The sequence below is a fragment of the Rhineura floridana genome, chromosome 10 (genome assembly GCF_030035675.1).
Source record: "Rhineura floridana isolate rRhiFlo1 chromosome 10, rRhiFlo1.hap2, whole genome shotgun sequence".
Classification (NCBI taxonomy): Eukaryota; Metazoa; Chordata; class Lepidosauria; order Squamata; family Rhineuridae; genus Rhineura; species Rhineura floridana.
In genome coordinates this window covers 80,461,189-80,489,151 of record NC_084489.1, presented here as the reverse complement: position 1 = coordinate 80,489,151, position 27,963 = coordinate 80,461,189, and the positions used below count along the sequence as shown (strand labels likewise).

The window sequence follows — 27,963 nt, the reverse complement described above, 5'->3', positions numbered from 1 at the left end:
TAATTAATTAAGTAAGTAAGTAATTGATTGATTGATTAATATTGCACCCTGTAAAATAGTCTTACCAGGGAAGCCTGCCCAATCAACTTTTGTGGTGGTGGTGGGGCAAAAGATTTTTCTAGCCTAGACATTGCTGATTCTTCTTTAAAATCGTTTATAGTTTTAATAATGTTAAAGGCTGTAACCCTACATATAGTTATCTAAAAATAAGTTCCATTAGACTCAATGGGGCTTACTTCTGAAAGGAGGAAAATTTAACCATTACCTCCCCATTAACTTCTTAAGGTGATGTATAACAAAATATAATACATATCGTAATCCCATTCAAAACAACCTGACAATAAAAACCACAAAGTTCAAAAGTTAAACCACTATAAATCCCTAAAGAAATCAAACAGCCGCAACTCTAATTTCATCCCAAAGTCCAAACTGATAAGATTCCAAAGCCAGGTAATTGAATTCTGCTAGCAAGTCCTTTTAGTAAGAAGTCCTGGAATCTCCAAGATGAAAGTCCTGGAATCTCCAAGATATTATATTCAATATTGTACTGTACAGCTGCTGTGCTAGAATCAATCTTTTGAAACAAATACAATTAACTTCTGCTACTTAAATAAAGCATGCAATTAAGACATGTATGTTACTGTGTTACACTTACAGCAAGTGGTTTGTTGTTTAAAAGACAACATATACATGGAGAAATGGCCAATGAAATGCCTCCTTGTTACTACCCAATCCTTGCCTGGTATTCCTTGAGGTGAGAGGAATTTATGTAGGTTTTAAGTACAGGGCCCAGTAAAACACCCCTGAGCCACATAATACCCAATTTAAGAACCAAAGGCCCTCAGTAATTTGTTGTTAACCTCCAAAGCCCTCCTTGATGCAGGAACACCAGTGGGACGGTGTAAAAGCCGGAACGGAACGCAACAGGCCGGAACGGGCCCTTTATAAAAGAAATTGATGCCAAAAACACTGGGATGTGTTAGCGACACTTGAGAACAACATTTAGGAACAAAAACCATTCCGATAGGATTTTCTATTAACCCTTTAACAACCAAAATGCCCTCCGGAACAGAATGAAACAGCCCAGAACGGCAACTTCCTAGTGAGCCAGACCTCCGAAATTCACCAGTCCCACATGACTATATGGGATGCATGCAATAAGACACAAAACTTCCATGCAAACCACGTTCCGATACCAGTTCTGGGCCATAATACGCTTTTACGTAAAACAGCCCGGAACAGCAACTTCCCAATGAGCCAGACCCACCAAATTCACCAGTCCAACATGACTCGATGGGATTCATGCAAAAAGTCACAAAACTTCCACATAAGCCACGTTCCATGCAATAATACACCTTTCTGAACAGAGCCCAGAACAACATCTGAACCAGCCAAGTCAATCAAAAGCACCAGTCATGCATAACTGTATGAGTCAATGCTCTGGGCCACAAGCTTTCACAGCAACCACATTACACGGCCCATTTTCGTTGGGAAAATGGCCCAGAATGGCAACTTTCTAGCTAGGCAGGTCAACTAAATTCACAGAAGAATTTGAGATAGCCAACGCAACAAAATACTTCTGTTACAATATGGCACAAAATGTCTGCAAAAACCATGCTCCAGCATCTATTTCAAGCAAGAAACTGTATTTTTGAAAAATGGACTGGAATGCCCATTTCCCAAGAAGGAAAAACTAATGAAATTCACACATTGGACTAGGCTGAAAAGAATGTTGTTGTTTTTTAATGAAGTTGTACTGGGCAATAGGCATGTGGCAGGTCAGAATGCCTGTTTCCTATGGAAACTAGTCCTGAAAATGGACATCCCATATCGGATCTGAATAATGATGATGATGTATTTACCTCTCACTATCAAAATGTAGATAAAACAGAACATAGTATAAAAGTATCATAAAAACACTAGATTGAAATAAAAACTGGAAATATCCAGTTTAAAGCACCCAGTCCCAAAGCATCCCTGGAAATAGCCAGTTCAAAAGCATCCCAAACAATCAAACTTGCCAGTAGACTGCTAACCCACTTGAATACACACAAGCAAAGATTTGTGCTTCAGTTAATTTGGCTTATGTGGAAGTTTTGTGACTTTTTGCATGAATCCCATCGAGTTAGAACATAAGAACATAAGAAGAGCCTGCTGGATCAGGCCAGTGCCCCATCTAGTCCAGCATCCTGTTCTCACAGTGGCCAACCAGGTGCCTGGGGGAAGCCCGCAAGCAGGACCCGAGTGCAAGAACACTCTCCCCTCCTGAGGCTTCCGGCAACTGGTTTTCAGAAGCATGCTGCCTCTGACTAGGGTGGCACAGCACAGCCATCATGGCTAGTAGCCATTGATAGCCCTGTCCTCCATGAATTTGTCTAATCTTCTTTTAAAGCCATCCAAGCTGGTGGCCATTACTGCATCTTGTGGGAGCAAATTCCATAGTTTAACTATGCGCTGAGTAAAGAAGTACTTCCTTTTGTCTGTCCTGAATCTTCCAACATTCAGCTTCTTTGAATGTCCACGAGTTCTAGTATTATGAGAGAGGAACTTTTCTCTATCCACTTTCTCAATGCCATGCATAATTTTATACACTTCTATCATGTCTCCTCTGACCCGCCTTTTCTCTAAACTAAAAAGCCCCAAATGCTGCAACCTTTCCTCGTAAGGGAGTCGCTCCATCCCCTTGATCATTCTGGTTGCCCTCTTCTGAACCTTTTCCAACTCTATAATATCCTTTTTGAGATGAGACGACCAGAACTGTACACAGTATTCCAAATGCGGCCACACCATAGATTTATACAACGGCATTATGATATCGGCTGTTTTATTTTCAATACCTTTCCTAATTATCGCTAGCATGGAATTTGCCTTTTTCACAGCTGCCGCACACTGGGTCGACATTTTCATCGTGCTGTCCACTACAACCCCGAGGTCTCTCTCCTGGTCGGTCACTGCCAGTTCAGACCCCATGAGCGTATATGTGAAATTAAGATTTTTTTTATTATTTTTTTTTTGTTTTATGTTTTTTATGAGTTATGTTGGACTGGTGAATTTGGTGGGTCTGGCTTATTGGGAAGTCGCCGTTCCGGGCTGTTTTACATAAAAGTGTATTATGGCCCGGAATGGCTATCGGAACGTGGTTTGCGTGGAAGTTTTGTGTCTTATTGCATGCATCCCATGTAGTCATGTGGGACTGGTAAATTTCAGAAGTCTGGCTCTCTGGGAAGTCAACATTCCGGGCTGTTTCATTCTGTTCCGGAGGGCATTTTGGTTGTTAAAGGGTTAATAGAAAATCCTATCGGAATGGTTTTTGTTCCTAAATGTTGTTCTCAAGTGTCTCTAACACATCCCAGTGTTTTTGGCATCAATTTCTTTTATAAAGGGCCTGTTCCATTCCGTTCCGGCTTTTACACTGTCCCTCAAAAAGTCTGTGATTCCTGGCTTGGAACCAAAGTAAATCAGAGGAATGACTGACAACAACTTTTTTTTTCAGGTAAGGAATAATTTTCTCTCCAAGACACAAAGGTCATTTCATGTGTGTGCAAAGTTTTTCACTGCACAAAGAAAATGACCTTTGTCCTTTTCAGTCTGCTCCTTATTTGATCCACAACTGTGTATCTTGTAATGTAAAGCAATGTAAGCAGCTAGTAATCAAAAGTAAAGGGAGGGGGGAACAGGAACACCAGTTAGAGACTGACATAGAAGCTGCGCAATTAATTTTAAGCTTCTAAAATCTACATCCAACAGGGAGGCCAAATTTCATCTCACAAGACTATTCACACCCACTCCTAATGCGGCTGACTAGGGCAATTAAAGTGCAGTTCCTGCACAAAGATTTATACATATGAGCCACTGGAGAAAACATAGGTGTTATGAGCATGCACTTGTGTTCAGAACCATTGCACAACTGGAATCATGAATGCACATGTTTGTCAGAGTAGCCACATTTAAATTTCATTTCAAAATACTGATAGATTACAGAGAGACATATGTGATGGTAACGTTTCTGACACCAACTGGCTGAGTTGGTGTGATGGCACAGAATATTGTTCACAAACATTCCAACTATTCAGGGAGCAAAGCAGAATGTTTGCAGTCCAGCTTCCATGAAGGAAGGAAAAGTTGTCAGTCTGAAGTTGTAATCCGAATCACACAGGCTTTAAGAGATAAAGGTCCCTTTGCAGGGCTGCCTGAGGGCTGGGAAGAGGTCCCAGAAGGTAGGGAAGGAAAGAGATAAGAAGCCCAAGTGAAAGGATGCCAAAGGATGAGTGGAAAATATGCAATAGACTGAAAAAATAGGATCCTGAGGAAAGGACAGAAGACAGGACAGAAGAGACAGAGGCAAGAGCAGGTTGTGTGCTAGATAAGGGAGGCAGGAGTGCTACAAGAGAGAATGAAAAAAAATGAGATGAACATTAGAGGCATGAGGAACCTAGTAAAGAGGAGCCAGTATGAAGGTACGGTTGATCCAAAACCTCAGTTGGGTTTGGGGAGAAAAGGGACAGGAAGGAAATTTGAAGAGGTTGGAGACTGTGACCCACGGAACCAAGGGGGTACAAAGCATGTTTTTTTCGTGACTGAACTCACTGGTATGGAGTACCAATACCTCTTTTTGCCGTCCAGGGCAACCATTTTGTGCCGGCACCCACAGCATTTTTATCAAGGTATGAGTATAGGCACCTCGTTTTTTTACCAAAAAAACACTGGGTAAGATTGCTACGTCTAGAACAGCCTTCCCCAAGCCGTCCAGATGATTTGTATTACAACTCCCACCTGCTCTGGCCAGCACAGCCATGTGACACTGGTGCTGATGGGAGCTGTAATCCAAATATCTACAGGGCATCAGGTTGGGGGAAGCTGCTCTAGACTCAGACAGGACTGCTGTATCTTTGACGCTGGGTAGAAGGGGGATCTTGCCAACTGTGGCTTCTGGTATCACTGTAGTTTAGTGACCTGGCAACCCTACAGGGCCAAAAAACTGAAGCATGGGGGGCTTTTTTCACATATTGATTTGAATTAGCCAGCCAGTTCTGTGGCTACATGCTTCTAGAAGGATTTGTATTTCCCCAAAAGCAACTAAATTGTTTTTAGCTCACTCGCTAGAAGCACACTTAGCCTGAAGTTTAAATCCTGCACATTTATCCTAATTTAGCAGGCTTTTGATGTGGTGTAAAGTGAAGTATCTGGGGCAGAACTATAAATTAGAAGTAGCAGAGGCAGGCCATGGAAAATGGTGGTACCCAGTTAAATTATCCCCCCCCCCCAGTAAGGAGGAGAACATAACATAACCTATTTCCTGACAGTAATATGCAGTGTGACTTTAGCTCAGTTGTAGAGCACATCTTTTGAATGCAGACATTTCTGGGTTAAATCCCCGGCATCTCCAGTTAAAAGATTCAGGAAGCAAGTGATGGGAAATATTTATTTTATTTATTTAAGAAAATTTATGTAAGTCTTGATTGTTAAAAAAGGACACCCTCTTAAGCAGTTTACAAAAAATATTAAAAATTATAAAGGAAACAAAAACATTTTAAGACAATTAAAACAGCAACTAACTGATTAAAACACATCAATATCTATGTGTCTGGACAGGCTTCCCTAAACAAAAATGTTTTAAGCAGGCACCGAAAGTAATATAGTGTAGGTGCCTGCCTTATGTCAATAGGCAGGGAGTTCCCAAGAACAGGTGCTCCACACTAAAAGAACAATTTCTTGCACTTGTAGAATGAGTAGTATGTGGCACCTGCAACAGTGCCTGTTCCACAGGTCAAAGCAGTAAAGTGGGCATATATGGGGTAAAGCGGTCCCACAAGTATACTGGGTTTGGATTCCTGCATTGCACAGAGGGTTGGACCTGAGGTCTTATAGGCCCCTTCCAACTCTACTATTCTATGATTCTATGGTCCCAAGCTGTGGTATCCTCTGAATACTACTTCACCCAGTGCATAGTTAAACTATGGAATTCACTCCCACAAGAAGCAGTGATAGCCACCAGCTTGGATGGGTTTAAAAAAGGATTGGACAAATTCATAGACACTAAGGCTTTCATCGGCTGCTAGCCATGACGGCTGTGCTCTACCTCCACAGTTGGAGGCAGTATATGCTTCTGAGTACCTGTTACTGGACAGCGCAGGAGGGGAGAGTGTTCTTGTGCCCAGGTCCTTCTTGCGGGCATCCCATGGGCATCTAGTTGGCCACTGTGAGGATAGGCTGCTGGATTAGATGGCCCACTAGCCTGATCCAACAGGCTGTTCTTATGTCCTTATGACTGAGGGTGAGAGCTTGTTCTTATGTTCTCTGCTTGAGATCTTGAAGAGTCGCTGCAGTTAGAGAAGACAGCATTGGGCAAGATGGACCAATGGGAGGATCCAGCATTTGCTCTCTTCACACATAAGCCAGGGCAAGTGTGGTGTTGCCTCCCTCTAGTGAAAGTGATGAAGCTGCAGAGGTGGGTAGGGACTGCCGCCACCAGCAGCTCTACAGCAATCCTCAACACCTTCTGGGCTCCAAAGTTGGAAGGCAGTCTGGCTGCATGGGATGCATCCAAAGCAGAGCTCTCCAAAACTGGCAAAACAACAATCCAACCACCATAGTCATTCCTTACAGCAGTGGCACCCATCCAGACAACCTACCTGCCAGCCCTTCCGTCAGAGGAAGGTTGCATACCACTGCCTTAAGGTGCTTTGAGCTAGCATGTTGCTTGCCCGCTCTTCCCTCAGGACAGGTTAAGTAGGAGGGGGGGTGGCTGGGAGTTGCATTAGAGCAAGTAGATTATTGGCCCACCAACCGCAGCCTGCCTTCCACCAGCCCGAGCCTTCCACCCACCTTCTTACATTCTTGGTGATCACTCGTGACCGAGTAAGATTGTCTTCCAAAATATAGTCTTTAACAATGGATCCGTCTGAATCTGTATCCACCACCAATGTACCAGACCATGACTAAGGGCTTCTGGATTTCACAGTCCTGCCCCCATAGCCATTTGCCAATCGCCATGGGACTTTTGTTATGGAAGACGCCTGTGCGTGAATTTGTTTTATGTGGGGAGATCGGTGCACCACGATCAACACATAATCTTGACAGAAAAGGCTTTGATCCAATGGCATGGGTACCATGATGACTGGAAGTCCTTTATCTGCTGCAGCCTTCATCCGCCTTCACAGCCGTTGTAACATACACATTGTTATCCTCCGCCTGTTCTGCCGTTGAGGACTTTCTTGGACCTTCTTACATACAACCATTCTAGTTGTTAGTCTCAGTGTTGCCCTTGTAGAACTCTAGTTCTTGGGACAAAACTAGGATTAAATGACTCTGCCTGAATCAGCCCTGACTACTACCTACTGTTAATCTTCCTGCCTTCTACTCTGTAAGTCCCAATTCAGCAGGAATCCTCACTTCTGACTTTCAGGCAACTCTTGAAGACTTGTGTGTGTGTGTGTGCGTGCGTGCGTGCGCACATAGGCCTATACTAAAAATTAGTAGCCAATCATTTTAATGATTGTTTTGTATTGTATTTCAATGTTTTTATGTTGCTGCACAATGTCCTGATGTGTTGCAAGAAGGTAGTATCTAAATACTTTTATAAAATAAATTGCTACCAGCCACCACTGGGGGGGAGGCATTGGGACACTGCTACCTGAATGTTCTCAATGTGTTCAAGGAGTGGCACTCACATTGGGAGGCCTTGACATGCAAGAGGCTGGTGACTGCAAAGTTTGGCTTAGCCAGCAATGCAGTGATAGACCCTGACCAACAGCCTAACTCAAAGTAGCATCCTATGTTGTTCCTATGCTGGCACCAGCTGCAGCCAGTGATGTGGAAGGCGACAGAGGAACGCACAGAGTAAGTTTGTCAAAACACAGACTTGTTCTATGTGTGACAGGAAGGGAGTGGCAGCACTCTATTGTGGGGCTGCCATTTAGAGTGGGAGCCTTGTGTTTCTTGTAATGTGGGAGTTTTGCTTTGATATATAAATAGGCGAGATTTCAGGGACTGCTGTTTCTTGGCTTATAAACACTGTATCTTATTAATCTGCAAAGAGCAGTTCAAACCACATTTGCACGGGAAAAGCACTGTTAATGTCAGTGATATGCTTTGCATTTTCTTCTGTTGGAACACTGGGTTTTGCATATGCCTGTAAAATGGCTACATCTGGACAAATACAGACCTCCGTTATGACCTAATGAAGGCTGCAATCTTACACAAGCTTAATTTTATTAATTTATTTTTATATTTATATTCCACCTCTCTTCCAAGGAGCTCAAGGTGGCATATAAACATGGTTCTTCCCCTCCTGATTTTATCCATGCAACAACCCTGTCAGTTAGATTAGGCTCATAGACAGTGACTGACGCAAGGTTACCCAATGAGGTTCATAGCTGAGCGAGGATTTGAACCCTGGTCTCCCAAGATCCCAGTTCAACACTCTAACTACTATACCACTCTGGCTCTCAATGGCTCTCTAAAATGGTAGTAGTGGAACTTATTTCAGAGTAACCATACATAGGATCAAGTGTTTTCTTTTGGAGGATGCAAACTACAATACTGGTGGGCTTCCAAAGCTTCATTAAAAACATGCAAGTTTTGGTGTTAGAATGATGGCTTTCTAATCTTGGAAACCTATAAAATAATTCTCAATAGCACCAACTTGAGCCAAGTCCAATATTTTCCCAACTCAGAAAGCAGTCCCCTGAGAGTGATTTAGGTGGAAAGGAGATCAGTTTTGTAACAGGCTAATGCTTTAATTTTTAAGATTTCTATATACTACAAAAATAATGTGTGGTCTAGCAAGCAAACTACATTTGACAAAATTCTGCCCTACCGCTGAAAGCAAAGGAGCTCATGCTGGGCTGATTACAACACAAGTTTATTAAGAATGGGTGGGAGGTGTGGGAAGGGGAGCCTATTGTCAGAATATCTTCCACCAGCACTCTATATATTATGCAGAACTGCCCAATTATGGGGGGGGGGGAACAGGCTCTCAAAAAGTTTCCTGGAGGAAGAGATGGGAAGTTGCAAAGAAGAGACTGCAGTACTGGATGGTGTAAATGAGCATTGCCTTCAAAATATCTAAAGCAGGGGTTGGGTTTTTTTCTGTTGACGGCTGCATACTACAAAAACATAAGGAGAGTCCTGCTGAATCAAGCCCATTTAATCCAGCATCCTGCTCTCACAGTGGCCAACCAGATGCCTGTGGGAAGCCTATAAGTAAGACCTGAGTGCAACAACACTCTCCCAACTTTCTCTCCCCAGCAACTAGCATTCAGAGGCATAGTACGGCCAATGGGGGAAGTAGAACATAGCCCACATGTCTAGTTACCACTGACAGTCTTTTGTTCCATGAATTTGTCTAATCCTCTTTTAAAGCCATTGTAGCTGGTGGCCATCACTACATCCTCCGGGAGGGGGGGGGAGGAGAGTGCATGTTACCAGTGGTAGTTGACAAAAGTGGACAGAGTTTGCAGGGCAGCTTTGTTCTCTCATGCACACATGTGTGCACACTGTTTTCAGAGCTTGGAAAAGTTGCTTTTTTTGAACTACAACTCCCATCAGCCCAATCCAGTGGCCATGCTGGCTGGGGTTGATGGGAGTTGTAGTTTTAAAAAGTAACTTTCCCAAGCTCTATTTCAGAGTCATCCCATCTCTCACTCTCTGTGTATGCACTTCCTCCCTCCATCTCTATGTCTATTCTGGCTTCCTCCCTTCACCCCTGTCTCCATTAACACAGATCGGAAGGGGCTCCCCATCCCTTCCATCACTCAGTCTGACTCGCATCTATTTGCATTATTTCTTGCCTCCTTCTCTCCCCCACCCAGGCCCTCTCCACCCCTTTCACACACACACCCTTATTCTCACAATGTAGCACAGCACAGCAGCTGCGTCTCTTTTCCTTGCATGGTAAACAGATAGCATCAACTGTCCCAAGTCAAAATACCTGTACAAAAACTATCTGAGTATGAGGAGGCAGTGGTTTTCAAACATCTACCCTCAGGTTAACCCTCTCCCAAATGGTGCCTGAAGAGCTGCCAAGTTTCGTATGCAACTCATCCATCCAATGTATGTTTCAGAGGGCAGTAGATATCTGGCTCCTGAGCCACCCTTTTGCACTTCCCAGCAACTATTTTGCATTATCTAGTTGGTGGACTTTTAAGAGGGGAGGAGAGTAGGTTTCACAAGCCTGAAATTTACTCATTCCAGCTTTAGGAGCATCCTACATAACTTTCTTCAGTTTGATCTTATAATAACCTCTGCAGCTGTAGCTCTCTGGCAGAGTTCAATCCCCAGCATCTCCAGATACGGCTGGGAGAACCCTGGGGAGCCTCCACCAGTCAGTGTAGACAATATTGAGCAAGATGGACTAATGGTCTAACTTGGTGTAAGGCAGCCTCACAATGTGAGGAAGGTCTGTGGCTCAGTGGTAGAACATCTGCTTTGCACACAGAAGGTCCCAGGTTCAATCCCCAGCATCTCCAGGTAGGGCTGCAAATGTTCCCTGCCTGAAACCCTGGAGGGCTGCTACCAGTCAGTGTAGACAATACTCAGCAAGATGGACCAACAGTCTGACTTGGTATAAGGCAGCTTCCTATGTTCCTTACAGAATAGTCTCTCAAACTTCTAAAGAGGAATGGCTTAATAATGGTCTGCAGAACTCAGCACTGAACACACCCACTACTGCCTACTGCCCTCTTCCTCTTCCCCTTGCCCACTTCACTCAGATCCAGCCTTATTGCATCTCTGCCCTCTGCATGGTTGTTTCCCCAACTTTTTCCCGCATGGGCCACTTGAACACTGAAAACTGCTGAGGGTTTTGGTGGACCACTTAATGATTTTTCCGCCTGTTGTAGCAATTGTGGTCCATAAACCAGAGTTTGGGAATTCCTCAAATAGAACCTATGATGTACTATGTTCTACCAACCTCCCTCTCTCTCTCTCTCTCTCTCTCCCTCTCTCTCTCTCACACACACACACACAGAGAGAGAGAGAGAGAGAGAGGGAGAGGGAGAGGGAGAGGGAGAGGGAGAGGGAGAGGGAGAGGGAGAGGGAGAGAGAGAGGGAGAGAGAGAGCTCACATGATGTACACGGCTCTCCTCCCTCTCCAGTTTATCCTCACAACAACCCTATGTGGTAGGTTAGGCTGAGAGACTGTGACTAGCCCAAGGTTACCCAGCAAGCTTCAGCACTCCAGCACTCTAATCACTACACTGGCATCACACTGAGTGGTTTGCCTTCCCCACATAAAGGACAAACCTTGGGGGGAGGGAGGGGGCTGTCGTCTAGCACTCCACGTTGCCAATTTAGGATTGCCACAGTTCGTGTCTGTAACCATAACAAGGTTTCAGTGTCTGTAACAGTGGCAGTGAAGAATTTTAGCAAGTGCAATTTCTCTCATCTTAATGACACAGTTGGCAGGAAACAGCACATTGCCAAACTCTTTAAAAAAAACTGGGAACTTTTTCCCTGTTGAAATCCAGCACCTTATCCATGAACTGGGTTGTGTATTTCCCTTTCTATTGGGGGAAGGGGAGGAGGAGAGGGAGGGGACCTACAGAAAGCCATTTGGCCTGTTATGCTTAAAAACAAGGTCCAGCCTATGAAAACCTTGTGCTAGCAAGGAACTGAATATTTTCTCCAGCTTAGTTGCAGAGCAGAAGCATAGAATATCAAAGGTCATCTTTGTTAGCAAACTCCAATCTTTTCCTGTGACATTGAAATCTGTATCTGGAACATATCTCTGGGTGCCTTGCCTTGCACACAGTTTAGCGTACCTAAGATTTCAACTTCACTAAGCTTTTTCCAAACTAACTAAATAAATAAACAGCCAAACTGTCTGATGCTATGCCTTAAAATGTGTATACAGACCTATTTACTTTTAGGAATTCTATAGGATGATGGAAGGTTAGAATAACATGCCCTGGTTTCATTTTTCAGCCTGGTTCACACATTAACGCAATCAAGAGTAAACCTCTTGTGATGCAGCTCTGGGGAAACTGCTCCATGCAGACTGTTCACATCAATCAGCCCACAGTGCAGTACCAACAGTTCTCCCCATACCACTGCAACCAGTTTGTTTGCAGCTGGTAGCAGCATGATGAAAAATTGCCAGAATTGTGCAGCAAGCTCTGTTTGCATAGGTCAGGGGTAGCCAATGTGGTGTTTTCCACTTCTTGCTGGACTACAACTCCCATATCCATGACCACTGGCCATACAGGCTGAGCTTAATCAGACTTGAGAGTCCAATAACATTTGGAGGGCACCACGTTGGTAACCTTTGGCACAGGTGACTCAGGCCTCAGTGATTCAAGGAGGAAAGGTGAGTCATTAGATGCCTTTCTGTCCATAGTGTGCATGTGCAGCCTCTATAGTGCTCCACTATGTTAACAGCACTATGAGAACTGCACACGTGGCATTTAAGTTGCAAAGTGAAGGGGACACACAGAGAAAGCAAGCAGGTATCAGAGGCAGGGACTACTGAGATGTCCAAATCATACTGTCGAGAGCAATTATTTATTGGATTTCTTACCTGCTCTTCACCATAAGGTTTCAGGACAGGTTGCAACATTATAACAATATTATATTAGAATCAGTTAAAATATTTTTTTCTAGTCTGAAGTTTTGGGGAGTAGACCCAGGATTCATAGCCTACTTAGCGCTGCACCACAATCCAACCGTGCAAGGTGCATGCACACACTCTCTCTCTCTCTAATCATAATCAAGAGCCAGCAGCCTTTTAAAGTTTGCAGAGAGCAACAACTTCATGTACAGAGACCACCGAAGCGGTTGTGGGTGAGGTGAAATGAAAGAGGCGAGATAGCACAGATAAACAAAGCCATTAAGTCCCAATTCCCATTTCTGCAACTGGACAGCTAGCAGGTTGCAGGAATTTAAACACACATCAGCCAAATTTTACACCTCTCAGATGATTACTTGAGAGCTGTTGTCACATAGCAAAGGGGAAAGAAATAAGAGTGACACTCCATCAGAGCAAAGGATTCCCCACCCCCTTAACTGAGTATCTTCTCTACAGAAAGACAGAGAAGGCTGCAATTACCCCTGACAGTGTTTCTAAAGCTTGCAGGAATTTGAGGGCTAAAATAAATGGTTTCTTTTCTCCTTCAGAAATATTCCTGTATCTAGTTTTAGAGTCTGAGCAATGAACATATTTGAGATAAGGCATTTTGATTTTTTTGATTTTTTCTGCATCTGCACTCTTTGCTGCCGCCAACCAGAGATAGGCAAAACGAGGACAGATGCTGACAGAGCTCGGCCAGCAGAATGTGGATACATAGGGAGAGGCAGCACATTTTATTCTGAGCATTTACAATCACAGGCCAGAACTCTGTTGTGTGAAGCACTGTAAAAATCCACACTTGTGATGATAGTCTGAAAATGCAAATCACAGCATCATCAACATCATCATTTATATACCACCTTTCCTCCAAGGAGCTCATAACAGCCCTGTGAGGGAGATTAGACTGAGAGACAGTGACTGGCCCAAAGTCATCCAGTGAGCTGGGTGGATGCCAGATCCTAGTCCCACACCCTAACTATTACTCCACACTGCCTCTCAAATGAAGGAAGTTTCTGTTGTCTTTTTTTACAACATGTGAAGAGTTCTGCATATCACCCCCATTTCTGAAAGGCAAGTAGAAAGGTGTGTGGTGGCGATGTTTGTTTTACACATGATTACCGTTCAAATGCTGACAGACCACCTGGGAATACCAGGTGCTGTAGGCTTAGAGGAAGGCAATGGTAAACCACCTCTGAATACCACTTACCATGAAAACCCTATGAATATATTTATAAAAAAGGATTCATACAGTCACCATAAGTCGCAATTGACTTGGAGGCATATAACAACAACAAACCATTCAAATGCAGTTTCCAAGATGTTCCCACATCCTTGTCAGTACCCATCTCTTTCCAGAGCAGCCTCCCCCAAACCTGAGGCCCTCACAATGTTTTGGACTATAACTCCCATCAGCCCTGACCATTGGCCAGGCAGGCCGGGAACGGCTGGACTTGTAGTCCAAAACATTTAGAAAGCATCAGGTTGGGGAAGGATGTTCATCAGACAGAGCAAAATGCTGGCATTTTCCACAATACTGACAGTTCTTGAACTTGTTTGTTTTGAACAAAGCTAGAGGGAGCCCCCAGCTGATGAAGCGTCAAGGTCCCAGCTGACAAAGCATCAAGGTGAGTTAAGCAGCAGAGCAAGAAGAGGGTAAGCAGCACCCATTTATTTAATTATTTAATTGAATTAAAACAGCTCAGAGTAATAAGTAATAAGGGCAGCCTAGGATCACCCTGAGCTAGGAGCCAAGTCCTGAAAAAAACTATATCTTAGGACAGCCTTTCACAACCTTTGGGTCCCCATCAGCCCCTATCAGCATGGCCAGTGGTCAGGAATGATGGGAATTGTAGTCCAGCAACATCTGGGAACCCAAAGTTTAGGAAAGACTGTCTTAGGAGACACATCTTAGGGGTAGGAAGCCTATAGAAAGCTAGTTTTCAACACAATCCTAGCAGGAAAGCTTCAGGGGACACTGTAAACAAGGCTAAATTCCAGTCAGAGAGAAGGGGAAAAAGGAAACTCCACCAATACATATAGGGAGAGAGTCAGCTCAGTCTTTGCTAAAAAGGGCAGCTTTAGCCTTCCTTAAATACAACCACAAGCTCTGTTCCCCTAGGTTAAAGGAAGGTCAGGCTGTTCTAGGTGGGAAAACAAAAAACAAAAGAAGACTCGCCTGGAAGTCGCAACCCCTTGCTTAGATTAAAAGCAGCCAAAAGCTAGTCTAGTCTGTCCAGGCCAGAGTGCAAGGCACCACTTAAAACTACAGGGGTACTTGCACTGATAAAAGTGGTTGTTGTCAGCAAATAAAATAAAAATAGAGTAAAAGCTAGTTAACCTTTCTTAGAACCACTAGTCAAAGTCCTTCAACAGCCCCACCTCGCTAAGGAAGGAAGCCTGCCTTCAAAGGAAGGAAGCCTGAGATAATCCTAAAGAGTTAAGCCCCACCTGATAGTTGAGCCATCAGCCTCAATTAACACATCATTGGCTGGCAGCAGTAGCTGGGAGGGACCAGCCACACATATAAATTCAGAGCACCCTAGCGAGGGAGCCTGCTCCACAAGGTAGAGGGAGCCCCCAGCTGACAAAGCGTCAAGATGAGTTCAGCAGCAGGGCGAGTTCAGCAGCAGGGCGAGTTCAGCAGCAGGGCGAGTTCAGCAGCAGGGCGAGTTCAGCAGCAGGGCGAGTTCAGCAGCAGGGCGAGTTCAGCAGCAGGGCAAGGAGGCCAGGGCTCCCCACTCTGCCCTTCTGTTCCCTGACCTCAACTAAACCGCAGTCCCCAACCCATTGACATAATAAACCTTAAACAAAACTATGCAGGTGAGAAGCCAGCAGGGGTGTGGGGGCTTTCCAGTGTTTTGCACTGCCTGCAGCATGTACTACTATCCGCCTGTTGGACAGAAGTCGTGGGTGTGCTCTCGGTGCAATGAGCTCCTGGCTCTTCGGGAACGACTTCATTTCCTTGAGGCCAAGGTGGTGGACCTGCAAAAGCTGAGAGAGGCAGATAGATGTGTGGAGGAGGCCTTCAGGGACGTTATAGCTGTGTCCCACTCCAACGATGATAGCTCTCCTGCTATCATGGAGAACGATGGTCTCGGGGAAGGAGAGCATCCAGCTGAGGAAGAGGGAAATGATCCCTTAGAAGGGACCCATTCCTTGGGGGATGAGCAGCTATCCTCTCGTGCAGAGGATATATCTCCGGGGGGTGGAGGGATCCTTGCAGTGGGTGATTCGATCATTAGGAACATAGACAGTGGGGGGTGTGATGGGCATGCAGACCGCAAGGTGATTTGCCTGCCTGGTGCACAGGTTGCAGATATCGCCCATCGTTTAGATAGTTTGGTAGACAGTGCTGGGGAGGAGTCAGTGGTCATGGTACATGTTGGCACCAACGACATGGGGAAATGCAGCTGTGAGGTCCTGGAAGCAAAATTTAAGTTGCTAGGTAGGATGCTGAAAGCCAGGACCTCCAAGGTGGCTTTCTCTGAAATGCTACCAGTTCCACGCGCAGGACCAGCCAGCCAGCTTTGCAGTCTCAATGCGTGGATAAGACGATGGTGTCGGGAGGAGGGGTTAGGATTTGTTAGGCATGGGGGAACATTTTGGGACAAGCCGGGCCTGTACAAAAGGGACGGGCTCCACTTGAACCAGAATGGAACCAAACTGCTGGCACTTAAAATTAAAAAGGTGGCAGAGCAGTTTTTAAACTGACTGAGGGGGGAATGACACACATCTAATGACACACAAAATGTTTTCCATCTTGAGTTATGGTGAAATGCTCAACTACAGCTGATTTCATGGGAAGCTTCTTTGACATTTTGAATTTATATTTTAAAAAAATTGTCAATCAAAATTTATTTTGAAGCCGGAGTCGGTACATTTCTACCGACTCAGACTCTACCCAAAATTGCTTCCGACTCCGACTCCATGACTCCAACTCCACAGCCCTGGTAGAAAGTATTATTAAAGATAGATTAACTAAGCACATAGAAGAACAGGCCTTGCTGAAGCAGAGCCAGCATGGCTTCTGCAAGGGAAAGTCCTGTCTCAGTAACCTATTAGAATTCTTTGAGAGTGTCAACAAACATATAGATAGAGGTGATCCAGTGGACATAGTGTACTTAGATTTTCAAAAAGTGTTTAACAAGGTACCTCACCAAAGGCTTCTGAGGAAGCTTAGCAGTCATGGAATAAGAGGAGAGGTCCTCTTGTGGATAAGGAATTGGTTAAGAAGCAGAAAGCAGAGAGTAGGAATAAATGTACAGTTCTCCCAGTGGAGGGCTGTAGAAAGTGGAGTCCCTCAAGGATCGGTATTGGGACCTGTACTTTTCAACTTGTTCATTAATGACCTAGAATTAGGAGTGAGCAGTGAAGTGGCCAAGTTTGCTGACGACACTAAATTGTTCAGGGTTGTTAAAACAAAAAGGGATTGCAAAGAGCTCCAAAAAGACCTCTCCAAACTGAGTGAATGGGCAGAAAAATGGCAAATGCAATTAAATATAAACAAGTGTAAAATAATGCATATTGGAGCAAAAAATCTGAATTTCACATATACGCTCATGGGGTCTGAACTGGCAGTGACCGACCAGGAGAGAGACCTCGGGGTTGTAGTGGACAGCACGATGAAAATGTCGACCCAGTGTGCGGCAGTTGTGAAAAAGGCAAATTCCATCCTAGGGATAATTAGGAAAGGTACTGAAAATAAAACAGCGGAAATCATAATGTCGCTGTATAAATCTATGGTGCGGCCACATTTGGAATACTGTGTACAGTTCTGGTTGCCTCATCTCAAAAAGGATATTATAGAGTTGGAAAAGGTTCAGAAGAGGGCACCAGAATGATCAAGGGGATGGAGCGACTCCCTTACGAGGAAAGGTTGCAGCATTTGGGGCTTTTTAGTTTAGAGAAAAGGCGGGTCAGAGGAGACATGATAGAAGTGTATAAAATTATGCATCGCATTGAGAAAGTGGATAGATATGACTATGGCTATGACAGCAAGATTATTATGGGATATTGATAATGGAAGAACGGCTACTGAAATTACTGGACTTAACAGGATTATTGAAGATGGAAGATGGAATTAACATTGATAATGGAAGAATGGCTACTGAAATTATTGGACCTAACAGATTTGATGAGATGGATTAATCGACATGTTTATTTGGAGAAAAATTGATAGATATATTTCTCAAGGAATTGAAACCTCTCTTTGATGTTTTGTGGAAAGAATAAAGTAATGTTTATGAGATTTGATGATTAATTAAGGTAACTACTGGAGGAAAGTGATTTTGTAATATAATTTAAGAGACAGGTTTGTTATATATTGTAGACCTATAACTGATCTGCGACAAATCGGAAGTCAACATTTTATTTTATTGTTTAATTATTTTTGTTTTGTTTTGTTTTTGAAAATTTGAATAAAAATTAATGATAAAAAAAAGAGAAAGTGGATAGAGAAAAGTTCTTCTCCCTCTTCATAATACTAGAACTCGTGGACGTTCAAAGAAGCTGAATGTTGGAAGATTCAGGACAGACAAAAGGAAGTACTTCTTTACTCAGCGCATAGTTAAACTATGGAATTTGCTCCCACAAGATGCAGTAATGGCCACCAGCTTGGATGGCTTTAAAAGAAGATTAGACAAATTCATGGAGGACAGGGCTATCAATGGCTACTAGCCATGATGGCTGTGCTGTGCCACCCTAGTCAGAGGCAGCATGCTTCTGAAAACCAGTTGCCGGAAGCCTCAGGAGGGGAGAGTGTTCCTGCACTCGGGTCCTGCTTGCGGGCTTCCCCCAGGCACCTGGCTGGCCACTGTGAGAACAGGATGGTGGACTAGATGGGCCACTGGCCTGATCCAGCAAGCTCTTCTTATGTTCTTATGAAACCATTTTTCTGTGTTAGTATAATAGGAAATATTTCTATAAATATAAAAGGCATTTCCTTCTACCAATGAATGTTAACATACTGAACAGAAGCTGACACGCTTAGAAAAATAGCCTCTTTTGTTCAGAAGCATCCTAATTCTACTTTGCAATGTGTAATTGATTTGAATTTACAATTTGTTAATCAATGAATTAGCTAAAAGCCAGAGTTAACAAAGTTATTAAAAAGCCCTTTTAACTGTTTGACAGACCAATTAAATTAATCTCCCTACATGTTTAACTACAGCTACTGAATACATGCCCTAGTCTTGAAATTCTTCAAGCACTGCTAGTGAGCCCCCTGTGGAAGGAAACCTCACAAAGGTGAAGCTAGCACCAAGAGAGCCTCTGTGATGTAGTGGTTAGAGTGCTGGACTAGGACCTGGGAAACCAGGGTTCAAATTCCCACTCAGCCATGAAGCTCACTGAGTGACCTTGGGCCAGTCAGTATCTCTCAGCCTAATCTACCTCACAGGGTCGTTGTGAGGATAAGGAGGGGGAATACCATGTATTCCATCTTGAAGGAGGAAAGGAGGGGTGTAAATGTAATAAATAAGTAAAACATTAGGGAGGGAAGAGGCTGGTAACCTCTGGAACATGTATGTGGAGTGAATGTCCACCCTCCAGATTACAGAAAAAGCCAGAAAGAGTTTTCCTTGCTTGTACTGACTTGCAGATTTCCCCCCCCCATGCAGGAAGTAGAAACTTGAGTACAGATGGTTCAGTCCTTTACTTTATCCATAGAAGAGGCCGGAGACATACAAAGAGCCCTGACAAATTGGACCAAAGGCCTATAACACAGAGCTTGGCAGTAACTACTTGAAGGAGGCGGCAGCAGAATGGAGAGGTGAGAGATGACATGTGTGCATGCATGAATACTGTGTTTGCACTTGGCATGCAAAACAGCCTCCGCCGCCCTCCCTGGCTACTTTGCTGCATTTGCGGTGTTTTAACTTTAGTTGCACCCCAGGGGAAAATGTTTGCTTGGGTGGGTGTGCCTTATTTGGTGGCAGGGCAGGGCCTGGGAGGTGGTTGAAAGAGAGGGGGAGAGAGAGGGTTACATTTGGTTTCACACACAAAAATCTGAGAGGTGGCCTCCCTCCCTGCCTCCCTTACCAGCAGAGAGACCACCACTGCTATCTTATGGATAAGTAGTATTACTCTACTACCTCTGTGGTGTCATTTTAATTTTTAATGTTGTTCTAGGCTATTAAGGTGTGCAGCAGCCAAGGTGAGCAACCTTGTAGGCACTCTAGTTTTTTTTAAGTAACAACTGTAATTGTAGTGATTACTTTTGAGTAACAGTAATTAATTCCTTTCAGAACAATTGTAATGGTAATTTATTCCTTTCTGGGGCCATGTAACAGTAATTGTAATTTATTCCTTTTTCAAAATAATTTTCCAAGTTCTAGGTCCAGCATTCTGTTTCTGCAGCGGCCAACCAGATGCCTCAGTGAAGCTCACAAGCAGGGCATGAATCGATAGCCCTCTCGCACAAGAGAGGGAAAAGCCCCATCCCTCTTGAGGGGCTTCCTGGCAGTCGGGTCATCAGAGGAGAGGCAGGGAGGTGCCAAAATCTGACACGACTGCAGACTTTGGTTCTCATGTGTTCATTTCAACCCTACCTCACAGGCTTGTTGTAAGGGGGGACACAGTATACATCACCTTGAGCTCCATGCAGGAAAGGTGAGATATAAATGTAATAATAAAATAAAAATAAATATCCTACATTCTCTGACTGAGGACACATGCAGCATGCATGGGCTTTTGGCTAAGTACTCATTTCACAACTTCACTTACGCCTGACCCGTGGGATACGGGGAACAAGATCAAATTTTCCATGTTAGGTTATGGTATGATCATATGGTCACAGAGTGATCATTAAACTAAAGGCCTGAGAATGAGACTGTGCAGAAAGGAAGACGAGCCTGTAATGTTAGCCTCTGCAACTGGCAGGCATCTGAAGCCTATGAATTGGCCATGCATATGAAGTTGGTCTCAGGTTTTGTTAGACCCATTGAGATCAGTGGTCATGACTAAGTCCCATTGATCTCAGTGGGTTTACTTGCAATATGACTAAGTTTGGACCCAAACCACTGGAGCCTGGCCTTCCACCAGTGGCTGGTCAACAGAGTAGTTACCTTCTGCCTCCTTGAACTGCAGGCTCTAACTCCCACCCCTTATCTCAAGGACTTTGAGCCAAATAATGTGCCCTCTGTCTGTTAGATTTGGGTACATCTGCCTACAAAACCTCACCTGGACAGGAAGGCAATTCTATTGGCCATGGCTGTAGCATCTGGCACTACTAACTAAATGACTTCCCATTTTAGGTTCTATTAGTAGAGGGGGATGCCCTTAGCTTACAGCATGATCCTATGTATATCTAGAGTTGTTTAGGATCCCAATCTTAATGAACATCACATGGCAAAGTGTTAGAAGACCTTGCTTTGTGTTCCACTACCAGAAGAGGTTCAGATGATGTGAGCAAAGGCAGGGCCTTCTCTGTAGCCACTCAGGTCTGATGGCATTTAGGTGGACAGTAAAAAAAATATTCTTATTCCATGCAGCTTTTAATGGTTTTTAATATATCAATGAAGGAGGGGTGTTTTTTTCAGGGGGGGGGGATAACTTTGCTCCTTTTTATTATTAGTTTTAAATTTTGGTACTTGACGGTATTTTGCGTGGTTTTGTTATTTAGGTCCGAAAAGCAGTGTCAGAACATTTTTATAAATATATTACAAGTGTGAAAACCCCAAATAAGACTGGTTTGCTCCTATGTAAAAGGTTCCAAGAAATTATTAAAATCTAGCTATGAGCGAACTAGAAAAGGTCCTCAAATGCAAACAGGTATCACTGAACACTAAACTCAGGATCATTCAGACCATGGTATTTCCAATCTCTATGTATGGATGTGAAAGTTGGACAGTGAAAAAAGCGGGTAAGAGAAAATCAACTCATTTGAAATGTGGTGTTGGAGAAGAGCTTTGAGCATACCATGGACTGTGAAAAAGACAAATAATTAAACCAGAACTATCACTAGAAGCTAAAATGATGAAACTGAGGTTATCATCCTTTGGACACATAATGAGAAGACAAGATTCACTAGAAAATAATGCTGGGAAAACCAGAAGGGAGTAGAAAAAGAGGAAGGCCAAAGAAGAGATGGATTGACTCCATAAAGGAAGCCACAGACCTGAACTTACAAGATCTGAACAGGGTGGTTTATAACAGATGCTACTGGAGGTCGCTGATTCATAGGGTTGCCATAAGTAGCAATTGACTTGAAGGCACATCACAACAACAACAAAGCTTGCTAACTCTTCTACAATGCAAGAGGCTTAGGCTACAATCCTGTGCATGCTTATTTCCTACTAAGATCCACCAAATTAATTGGGACTTCCAAATAAATGTGTTTTAGCATCAGGCTGTTAGAAGCTGAAATACCTAGATAGGAAATAAAGAGAGTACAATCCTCAACAGGAGTTGCTGTGAAATAAAGCTTTTGTTTAATTACTGAGAGTTGGGTAGGCAAACAGCAGATCCAGATGGGCAGAGAACAGCTGCTAGCTCTAACAGAAAGACATTCACATTCCAATCTTGGAACTCTGAAATTCTACCAACAATAACTGTAAAATGACTCTGGTGTAGCTCAGAGTTTTCAACTAGCTTTCAAATTTAGAAGAGCTATTTTTAGCTAACTTTGGTTTGTCAAACACTAGCTTTGAAGAGTTTTACACTTCAGTAATGCTGGAAGCCATCTGCAAATAAATAAGCAAAGGGGTCTCGCTTTTTTAAGGAACAAAAATTTTGTGTGAAACACTCCATCCATCCCTTTCCCCGCCACCGTGTTTTTTCTTTTCATCACCATTTGTTTCAGATGAGGTTTGTCTTGTCTTGTCTATTGCCAATCAGAAAGGGCAGATGAGCCCATGAGAACTGCAATCCTATGCACACTTACCTGGCAGTAAGCCCCGTTAAACACAGTGGTACTTATAGACACACGGAGAATTTTGCAGCCTCTACCTTATCAGGCTTACCTTTGCCTTTTACAGAGGATAACCAAAGCAAAGACATACATCGCCAATCCATAATTTGCATTGAAACTGGATATTTTGCTCCCTAATAATAAAAGTTCCTTTTATTTGACTCAGCAAGTATTCCATTTAGTTACATATTTATTCTTCCACATTCCACAGTCTCATGACATACATACATTCCTAACATGTAAAACAAATGCTTTGTAACAGTCAGTTGATTCTAAAGAGCCTTGTAACAAAAAATCCACCAACTTCAGTGAATCAAACAGTGCACCCTGTAACCACAGAACATGCACAATGCTTTAATATTCTCACACTATGACCTGGTGTGCCTCCCTGAGCCAGGAAGATGCCTATTTAAGCACATAAACAGATTAAAGGCCACTTCATACACAACACAGCAGCAATCTAGATACACCATCACACGTACAGAGCAAGAAGCCAGATATTGTCCTGAGTATCTGATGAGTGGACCTGTATGATAAATGCATTTCGAAACACCTGTCTGTCACATTCATATTTATCAGGTTTAAGTGTACACTTAAGATATAAAGCTCCCTCATACTGAAGGGGTATTCAATGCTAGCCCTACTCAGAGTAGACCAGTTGAAGTTAATGGGCATGCCTAACTTGGGTTCATTGATGTCAATGGGTTAACCAATCCGAATAGGAATACAACCCAATAAGACCATCAGACCGCATTCTTATCAATTCCAGCTCACCAAGCTCTTTCCCAGAACAGTGTTCTTGTGAAAAAAAATGCCCTTCCTGATGTTTGCTCTTGTGGACCTTATGTGGATTTGTTCCATCTCATCTCCAGACCAGTGATTAGAGATGAAGATGGTTTTTGTTTTGCCTAAGAGCTTCTTCAAACCAGACTTTTGGCCATGGTTCAATGGTACAGGACATTCTCTCTCGACAAAGGGTCAAAGGTTGCAACCATGGGCTCGCTCTCTGGTTAAAAAGTCTTAGGTGGCAGAACTGGAAAAAGGCTTGGCCAATTAAGAGTTGGCAAGATTGGGCTACACAGACCAATGGTAAACTCCCTTATACTGAGCCACAGTTAACCAAAAAGGAAAATGTGTGCGGAAAATGTACAGTTAAGATATAGCAGATTATTGTTATTACCAACCAACCGCGAAAGGTTTTTGGGAAGTTTCAAGAATTATTGGATGCTGCCAAACAGATGTGTGAGCAATCACAAATACCAGCATACTGACTTGGGAATATGTGTTGTCTCAACTATAAGATTCATGGTTTGGGAAAAGGAGGCATTCCAACCCATGCCCTCCGCTCCTCCACCCCTATCCCCAAAAGCCAGGTTTCTGATATTTACTGCTCTGTGTGAGACAGAGCAAATCCATTTCAGGCACAGACTTTACTAAAGCAAAAGGGTATCCAGTGCCTGAAATTAACTGTAACTTGAAATTTTTGCGTTTTCCCCCCTCCAAAAGAAACCTGAACAACTGAATTTCTCAGTCTGCACATATTGTAAAAATAGGCATTCTTAACTCCTTTGGATTTTCTTCGCAGAGCTTTTCAAAAACAAATTGATTTGATGGATGTTAAGAGTCAGCTGTGGTTTTCACCTTAGTGAAAGGCACAGAGCAGGTAACACAGACATGGCTAGAAACTTGTTTGAAATTCTTGAGAAACCACAGCAGTGTTTCAAATGCCAGAGCAACATGGTGCCTGGGATTTTCTGGTTCTGTCCAAGACTAATGATGGCTGAAGCCCATTGGCAGCAAGGGCAGGTAGACCAAGTGGAGCCCAAGCCAATGAGAGACAGAGCCAACTAAATCTAGTTTTGCCCCATCTGCCCCCCTGCTACTATAAGGGGCAATACTGAGACGAAGGGGGAGAAGAAGCTGACAGGCAGGGCCACCCCCTGGACTAACTATAAGAAAGAAGGCAGGCTAGGTGGAAACTAGGTGAGGGCACATTGAGGTTGGCGGGGCACTGCCCTGTTTGCCCAAATGGACCAGCCTCCAATGACCAAAACTACACCAACTCATACTTCTGGGTTTGCTGCATCTACACAGATGGAACTTAAAGACAAAAGAAATGGGGGGGGGAGACAAAAGATGTGACACCAGCTTTGTTTTGAATGTTGTTTTGTGCTGCCCCGATGTTTTAAACATGCTTTCATTGCCCTTTTATATTTTGGGGTGTGCTTCCCTTTTGGTGGGTTGAACTGCAGGATGCAACTATTCAAAATAAATAAACAAACAATGCCCCACAATCCATATGCCAGAACGAATGGAACATCTGTGGGCCTCTTGTCATTGCCCGCCCTTCCTGCTGACAGAGTAAGGGAGAAAGAAAATAAAACAATAATGCGGTCACCAACTGAGAAGTGACATCAGCAGGAGGCGAAGCTGTCCACGGAGTGGAGGGAGGAAGAACATCTACTTATCTCTATGAACTGAATCTTCACATACATCACAGGAAACTACTACCTTTGAAATAGGGTCTGACTGGATAGGGGTTCAACCCTTTAAACAGACTTGGGACAGGCAAGGCATGGCTACTCTTCTGGTTATAGCAGGGGTGGACAAGATTTCAGGCGTACCAGATCTCCTTTGTATTTTTATTTAATTTATTTATTATTTGAAATATTTCTATCCCACCCTTCTGCCCTATAATAGGGCACTCAGGGCAGCTTATGAAAATAAAATCAAACACATACATAATAAAATTTTAAACAATAAAATCACAAAAACATTAAAATAAATTAAAATACATAAAATACAATTAAAATACATAAAATACTATATATACATATATACACATATATAGGGAGTGGTACTAAAGGAGACTACAAGGGTAAAATTTAACATAGAGGGCATAAAATCATATGTTCATTTTTGCAAAATAAAATTTAAAAATCCACCAACCAGACCCAAGTGAAAAATACTGTAGCGGCTTAGAGGTCAGACACACACTTAAACCAAAGGAACAGGGTACTTATGAGCACATACTCAGTCCAGGAATTCATTTTTAGTGCCAGCACTGAGTTCATAGTCCTTACACCCCAAATTTTCCCCCACTCCCTAAACTTTCTTTGTTTCAGTAGTCTAATTTGGGGAAAGAGAAAGTATTATTTGTTAATGCTACTGTCAGTGGTGGGTGGTGCCTCCATAGCAGTGATGCAGTAGAATCCACTTCAGATTTCAGCCCAAACTTTAAGGTTCCAAACTCCAAACTAAAATCCAGACCAGATTACACTACCCCACTGACATAATGTCACCAGCTGCCACTGGTTATTGTTAAACAATTGGGAATCAGATCACACAGTGATCTACTAGTAGATCCCAATCTATCTACTATCCACCCTGGGTTTATAACATACTGAGCAAGGTCATAATTCTACAACGAATGTGGTCAAGCAGCCAAAGTTTGGGGAAATGCTGCAGTCACATAACAGGGAGATGTTACAGTGAATTTACTACATGTTTGAGCTAGGAAATCCATAATTCATATCTTACCTCAGCTACAAACACCCTATTTTTAATAGCAAATTTGTATTCCTTTTTATTTTACTGTTGCCATTTTGAGAATTTCTGTGATTACTTAGCACACTTTGGTTATGAAGAAAGTGTATGTTTGATAAAGAAACAAACAGATGTGCTTAGGCAAGCCATTATCTCTCAGCTTCAGTCCCAGCATTTGCGATATAGAAATAACAACACTGACCTTTAAAGCCCTAGATGGTTTGGGAGTAGGTTACCTGAAGGACCGTCTGAACTTATATCAACCTGGACAGTCCCTGAAATTGGCCTCTGACGCTCTACACTCTGGCCTACCAATAAGAATCATTTCAAAGTAGTTCCCCCAAAACTTGGTATTTGACTGACAGGTTTATGCTGCCTTTCATATTGTAATTGCTGCTTTATTCGTTGTCAATTTACTGGTCTTGTTTTAATGCCATGCTATGTGAAATTCCATTTTAACTTCAAACCCTAATAGATCCCAGCACAGAATTTGGCATTTTCACTGCCTCTACACAGGGAGTTAACATTTCCTAACCTAAACCTCAGAAATCTTTCCTTGGTAGCGATAGTCCCAACAAAATTGGACAGGATTAGAGTGGATTAGATTAAGATAGATAGATAAAATAGATTAGATAGCGGTAGTGGTAGTTAACAGAGGAGTACTGTGGAGACTTTGGCTCAAATCCCCACTCAGCCATGAAATCCAGTGGGTAACCCTGGAACAGTCTCAATTCCTTGGTCTAATAATCTACCTCACAAGCTGTTTTGAAGATAAAAGGGAGAGGGGAGGAAGGAAGAACCAGGTTTGCTGCCTTGAGCTCCTTGGTAGAAAGGCGGGACCTAAATGTAATAAACATAAAAATATTACTTTTGGGGTCAGGTTATTGAATCACTGTGATTTTGGGAATAAAACTTTTACTTTCTTAAAAGAGCTTTACTGAACTCTTATTTCTTTTTTTTTACATGTAAACCAACAACCTTGGCCGTTTATCTCCAAGGATCACCATCAGTCAGAATACTGAAGAACATTGCTCCTAGGTCAGACTGGCTGGTGAGCCTACCAATCTTGTGCAACTTGTGTGATGGCTTGTTCAAATTTTGGTGGCTGTATTTGTGGCTTGGCACTTCCTAACAAATGCTCAGCAATTTTTATAACTGCTTTGAAAGGCAGGCCACTATTGCTGTCTCCAAAACCAGGGGGAGAGGTAAGAAATACAGGAAAACAGATGCAGAAAATGCTTTGCATATTTGATCACAGGACATCCAAAGGTGGCAACATGTATATGACACCAACACCGTGGCATCTTTGAAACTTTAATAATGCCGTATTTAGTTTCTCCATTCGAGAAGAGCCTTGAGATCCTCCATGCAGGGCTCCACTGTCCTAATTATCAAAATGACAACAGTAGCAAGCGGAGCTGAGAGTGAAAAGCAATGATGGAGCTCCTATCGCCAGAAGCTGTGCAATACTCCTTCTCCATCTCCAATCAGAAGGCATGTATTATTATTTCATAACATCCGTGCGTATTACAGAAAGGGTATGGTGTTGCAAACACCATGTTGCGCTCTAGGAAGAAAGTTCTACAATGACACAATTTATGCTACAATTTACACAGTTTTATAAGTGAGGCAAACCTTCCAAAAAACAGCCTTTTAAACAGAACATTAAAAAGACATCAAGGAAATTATTATCCTTTTACATTTTCAGAGTTCAGTACAGTCAGTGTAAAGCCTGACAGAACACATTCTATGCATGCAGAAGGTTCCCAGCTTCAACCTCCTGCCACACTAGTTAATGGGATTCCAGATAACAAGACTGGGGAAAACTTTGCAAAGCTGCTGCCAGTTAAGACAATACTGGCCTAAATGGACTAATGGTCTGCCTCAGTTTAAGCCACCTTCATATGTTATGTTCTAGCAAATCAATTCTCACCCACAGCAGGAG

The 27,963-nt window shown here is 43.1% G+C and overlaps 1 protein-coding gene and 1 long non-coding RNA gene across 2 annotated transcripts in view; one reads left to right on the top strand and one right to left on the bottom strand.

Annotated features, from left to right (window-relative positions):
- LOC133365659 (uncharacterized) overlaps nucleotides 1-20,113 on the top strand; it is a 28,869-nt gene extending 8,756 nt beyond the window's left edge. The window contains exons 2-4 of the long non-coding RNA XR_009758279.1: nucleotides 14,135-14,190; nucleotides 19,232-19,334; nucleotides 19,894-20,113. This is a non-coding gene — a long non-coding RNA (uncharacterized LOC133365659). The remainder of the gene's footprint in view (nucleotides 1-14,134; nucleotides 14,191-19,231; nucleotides 19,335-19,893) is intronic.
- ACVR2B (activin A receptor type 2B) overlaps nucleotides 1-27,963 on the bottom strand; it is a 175,375-nt gene that overhangs the window by 129,589 nt on the left and 17,823 nt on the right. The window lies entirely within an intron of this gene.